The sequence below is a fragment of the Priapulus caudatus genome, unplaced genomic scaffold, assembly GCF_000485595.1.
Source record: "Priapulus caudatus unplaced genomic scaffold, Priapulus_caudatus-5.0.1 Scaffold58, whole genome shotgun sequence".
NCBI classification, from domain to species: Eukaryota; Metazoa; Priapulida; class Priapulimorpha; order Priapulimorphida; family Priapulidae; genus Priapulus; species Priapulus caudatus.
Window position 1 is genome coordinate 510,006 of NW_014577119.1, and position 6,078 is coordinate 516,083.

The 6,078-nt window shown below is 40.8% G+C and overlaps 1 protein-coding gene across 2 annotated transcripts in view; it reads left to right on the top strand.

The window, feature by feature from the left end:
• The window catches only part of LOC106821084 (amine sulfotransferase-like), a 19,320-nt gene that overhangs the window by 9,114 nt on the left and 4,128 nt on the right, over positions 1–6,078 (top strand). The gene's annotated exons all lie outside the window — the stretch shown is intronic.

Genomic DNA, 6,078 nt, shown 5'->3' on the forward strand with positions numbered 1-6,078 from the left:
CAACGATAACGACGGTAAGCACATAGAATCGACCACTTCAGAAATATCACAATGACGACAACTATAAATATCTGGTTAGTTCCAGTCATGATAGATGTCGATATTGGATGTCATCGCTGAAAAACGCACGCGTTTAATCAAAAGAAGAAACAGATTAAATACAACATTAACACTAGGTGCGGCGGATCGGCTTTCTATAAAAGGTGGACCATGAACAATAGAACGTGACACAGTACGGAGCGCGGCTCAAGCACGGCGCGATCGAGATATGAGTCCGGCGATGGAAACCAAGCAAAATCGGCGAAAGTCCGTGAGCGGGAAACCATCGAAATCTTAAGCTAAGCTGCGATTAGAGATCGCTGTACGCCAGTGTTCGCTGCGTACAATAGTATTCTCTTGAGCTGTAAAGCACGGCGATGTCGTGCAGGCTCTGTGATGAGACTGCTCATTTGCAGGGTGAGAGCCCTGCTGGTGTTAAGCACAGCTACGTAAGACTATCTCTCGGAGCAGCGTAAGAGACAGTAGAATTGCTAAACGCCCCGAGATGTTGGGAATGCTCCGTGGTCCTGGCGGACGTAATCCATGGAATCAAGCTATTAAGACTTCTGTGCGTGCTTTTTTGACCGTCGGCGTGTGTGCAGCCATTGATGCACTATCAGCGGCCCGCCTACCGGTGGTACGGCAGGAATCTCGACGATGGAGCGCCCCAGCTATCGTAACAGGTCGAGAGAAATCGAGAGCTGCACAAACAGCGCATTAAATTTCAATGTCTAGAGCAACTCAGCTAATGTTGGTCTCTGAACGACGCCTACATTACAGGAGAGTCTAGCATCATGACAACAATACAACTTTTTATAAGTACCTAGCTCCAAGAAAACGGGTCTTGCTAGTGTTTAGAAGAATGAGACGACAATATAATTTCATATATACTGTATATTAATAACATATATCATATACATATATACAATATTGAGATAGTAGTAATACTATTGGAAATATAAACTAATACGCTCTATATCATTGTCTCTTCGGTTTCCTGCCCCTTACGAACTAGTGCAGCATAGCTCATCAACATATAGCTTGAGAGCTCATTCCAACCAAATAAGAGGAATGAGTCCTCACCGCGGATTATCAAGAGCCACCTGGCGCTGCCATTCTGGCTGGCCACGACAAATAACGGCGAAAGAAGGCCCAAGGTAGATTCTTAGCATGTGGTTAACTGGTACGGTAGAGACATGTGCAAGTAAGTGTAAGGGCGGCAGGTGTGGTGTGTGTTCGTAGTGTGTGTGTGTGTTGTGTGTGTGTGTGTGGTGTGTGCGTGCGTGTGTGCGTGTGTGCGTGCGTGTGTGCGTGCGTGCGTGCCATGGATAACTTTCGAATTTCACTCGTCGCCACGTGTGCCTCCCTGCAGATCGTCTACACGATGAGAAATCCGAAAGACACATGCGTTTCAATGTACCACTTCATAAAGATGCTGTCGCCCATCAACTACAAAGGCAGTTTTGAAGAATTTGCAAAAGAGTTCTTCATGGGTGTCATCGGTATGACTACTTGATATATAAATCATCTGGCGTATAGATATTCTAGGCGTCGGCCATGTGCGCTTGAACTGCAAATGCGTTCTGAAACAGAAAAAAACACATTCTACGTTCTTACGTTCGACGAATGCGCGTGTGTGCGTGCGCGCGCGCGTATATGCGTGTATGTAATATACACACGTGCTATAGTACCAAGATACCTACTAGATAAGATACTAGATAACCTACTACTATAAGATACTAGATAAGATACTAGATAACTTACTAGATAAGATCAAATTTACCAGGTCTGTGAAAATGTTGTGTACGCGCATAGCACATAACACGAAAATTAGGAGCTTATTATTCAAAATCCTAACTGAACGATAATGATTGTTTATTTACTGTATTACTAGAATTTATGGCAGTTGGTATATTACCCAAGTAATTGTGTAGCTACATAAACTGCTACATACACTAGCAGAAACAGCCTCTAAACTTTCTCTTGACAAAACATTTGATTGTTTACAAAATTTGCCTAGCTCAGCTTCGTTTTCGCTTACTCAATCATTTACTCAATACCACGCAGTACCTTATTTTTATATATTTTGGGTCTATTGAGCTCTCCTGTGTTGGGGGCAATCGAGCACGAAACTCACGATGCGCGTGTGGATCACTAGCGATGACAACAATTTTTTTAATAGATTTGTGTCACATTGTGTGAGGCTATAGGTCATAGAATACGGATAGGAATTTATAGTAACGGAGAATGTGAAAGTGTTAGCAATAGAGCCAACCCCCTTCCGTCATATTCCACTGTAACCTAACCATGGACATCATTCATAGTTGGTCACGGATCGTTTTGGGACCATCACCTTGACTACTGGAGGTTAAGAGACGAACCGAATATGCTTCTGTTAAAGTATGAAGACATGATTACGGTAAATCTCAATACATAATTAAATTCCCTATAGGGCAATACACGTCGTTGTGACTATCGTCTCCATAATATCGAAATATTCTCTACCATTCACTACAATTCTAAATTAAACACAAATATAATTGATGCTTTCTAGTAATGTCTCAGCAATGTATTTTAGCTAATTAGAACGCCCCCACTATCATTGTGGACGACTTGCATAAACTGCAGATATATTAAACATATAGATTTACATCGCATCTCTATCAATAATTATAGATCGCCTGCCTTTTCATGTTCTATGCTTGTGATGAATAGGATCTGACCAAGGAGGTGAAGAGGATAGCAGCATTCCTGGATAAGGAGCTAACTGAGGAGCAGGTGCAAACCATCGTCGAACACTGCACGTTCAAGACGATGAAGAACAATTCTGCAAGCAACCAATCCTATCTGCAGAACATCGGGCTTTGGAAAGCCGGCATGGGTTCTTTCATGCGTAAAGGTGAACAGTGTAATTGTATGTAAGAGGCGAGATTGCACATTGCATGTAAGATATGCGCCCTGCGTGCGTCCACCATGTCAGCGACCTCTGGCGAGCGTTTCCATAACTACATGCCATAGTTAGCCTTCATTTTAAGAACTAGAGTGAAGGAATAGCCATTTTACGTCACCAGACACCATAGTCAGTGAGATGAGAGTAAATCAGACGAGTTAGTAACATGGCAGGCACCCCCGTCTGTCCGTGCGTAAGACCGAACTAGCAACAGAAGCAGTAGCTGCAGTGCCGTACAGTGGCGGATTCTGGTGGCAGCAGTAGCAGCATGTGGGCTTTACCAATCCTGGCACCGGGGGGGGGGGACTCCATAATATATATTGCATGGTAGGTATCATATGTGCCGCGGGAGAGACCCCCCCCCTTTTCACCCTAAACTGCCGTTCCAGTTTATCGAATTTTTAAGAATATCTCGTTCCAGAGCATCACAAGTTTACATTTTCGAACATAGCCAGTTCCGGAGGCATGCGCACCATTCAAGCACATTGATTCTCCATGTAGGTTCCAGAGACCCCCATTTTCAGTCTGAGTTCTAGTTCCGAGCCCCTCATTTTGAGCTCTGCAATGGACAATACCTACCATAATGTGGGGGAGTGCCCCCGCCGCCCGCCCTGTCCTGGCACTGCAGTGGCAACAGAAGTTATTATTAATACAGGCGCTATGCGTCGCTAGCTACAGATTTTTTTATAATACACACAATTATTCGTTACTATCGTAAATTCTTCTCCATTTCCGCAGGAAAAATTGGAGACTGGAAGAATTAATCTTCAAGCTCGAGCCCCGGAGCCTGAAACGACATGGTGGGACCAACTGAAACAAAGAAAATCACGCTGATGCCTGAAGGACTCACCCTTCGCATGAAGTACTCACAAACTACTACTGTTATTTGCTACTAATTAAAAAATGCTAACGCAGTCGCAAGGTAGCCGTGTTAACGTCCCAAGGATATCGAAGTAATTGACCTCATTAGCAATTGTCTAGTGTCGGCTAGACTCTCATAAGAGTCATGTAAACTCTCCGGGTCAATATAGTCTCCTGTCGAGTGTCTCCACTAGCGATGTGGGCTGAATCACATAACCTAGCAGTACGTTTTCAGACATGTGTTCTTCTCGATGATTACTATTAAAATATAATCTAGTCAAATAGCATAAGTGCTATAATAAGCGCGCTGATTAAAGCAATCGATATCTTTCTATAGAAACGAACGTGGTAGACTCAAAGTGTAGGCCTACATTACGGTTGTAAGCATTCAGGTTCGGAGATCACGTGCAATTCTTGTAATCGCTTTAGAGTGTGTAAGTGTATAATATAGTTATTATATATATATGCTATATAATACAATGATAAGCATAATACATAAGCGAATCAAGTATAACTAGTTTTAGTTTGAAAGGTTTTACGCTTAACTGGCATAGATTACGCTTACTATCTCGCCGTTACGAATAAACCTATATTATACATTTTATACAAATATTGAGATAACTTACCAAGAATCTCTCTCTCTTTACAGAAAAAAATAAAGCCACCCAAACAAACATTGTGTCATGACATAATATCAGCTTTGTAGTCTACGTAGTATATAGTTATTTATTACATAAAGAGATGTATTGAGGCAAAAATGATGGCATTAGGCAAATAGTTGCATGTCAAAGAAGTGGTATATTCATTCACGAATTTTGACTGCTTACATGAGAAGCACCTAACCAGAAGATGGCTTCTCTACACGACGTTTCTTAGAAAAATGCAAGTCAAAGCTTCACAGTTGCATCATATTTTGACAGCTAGACTGAAGTCGAGAGTTAGGTTACACAAGGACTACCTACACTAGTTTCGGGGGGAACCAAACATAAACAGCCGTAAACGTATAGACAACAAGAGCAATCGGAGACAGCAAACCTCCGCCACAGCGTAACAGTCCAATTGGTACATCCAATATAGTTTGATGGAATTTTCAGAAATTTGGGAAAAAAAAGATCCAGGATTTTTTTTGATGAATTTTGAATGCGTCCAAAGTCTTCCCCACCAAAATAAAAAATAAAAAAATCCTGGATCAAGATCCGGATCCGGATCATCACCAAAATCTAATCAATTGGTTGTTGGCCCAAGACCAACACGTCCAAAAAATTTCATCAAAATCCGTCCGTCACTTTTTGAGATATCCTGTTGATAGACAAACCAACAAACCAAAAAAACTAACAAACCAACAAACTAACAGGAGCAAAAACATAACCTCCTTGGCGGTGGTAAGGAGGGGTAGATAATGACAAATAAGATCAGTGACACTATCTCGGATCTCCGCGTACCAGAGGTGTGTTAGTCGTACTGGACCCAATCGTGCCTACGTCGTGAAATCACTTATCTCCATATATTTATAAATGATGATATCAAGAGCTAATATGTGGATATCAGTGATCGGTTACTACTTACACTTCCGGACATTTAGTCTTTATGTTGCAAGTAAACTGCAAGATATATTATAACAACCAATAAGGTTCTTCAGCGCGTACCTTATTATAATAATAACCGACATTGTGTATAATTGTATAACAGACTATATAGTGTGTATATTATTGTATATATAATATTATAGTATATTATATACGATAATCATTATAATACTGTATAGCAGTCATTTTGTCTGTTATATTGCAAGTAAACAACAAGGTATATAATTAAGAATGTTTCAGCGCGTAAATTATTATACCTATATACTATATACCTACAGTCAATATGCCTGTCTGCGTCCAGTACTATGAAATACATTTAATATTACATATAATTTTTACTATATCTCGCAGCATGAGCTACATTATTTCTTTCAATATCATTGAATTGAATTTATTTGTGCCTATCTAATTTTTATAAATGGTATCTTATAGCTGTACCCCTAACCCGAAATCTCCACACCATCTCTGGCAGGTGCGTTTTCAGTGTGCAATATGTCGTAACCACTTCATAATGATTATCGGCAATATCGATTAGGTCTGGCGATTACACAATTCCTCACGTAACTGTATTTACACTATATATACATATCAGCATTTTATCTACCGGCATTGATAGTAGCCGGTGCATAAACCATTTACTAA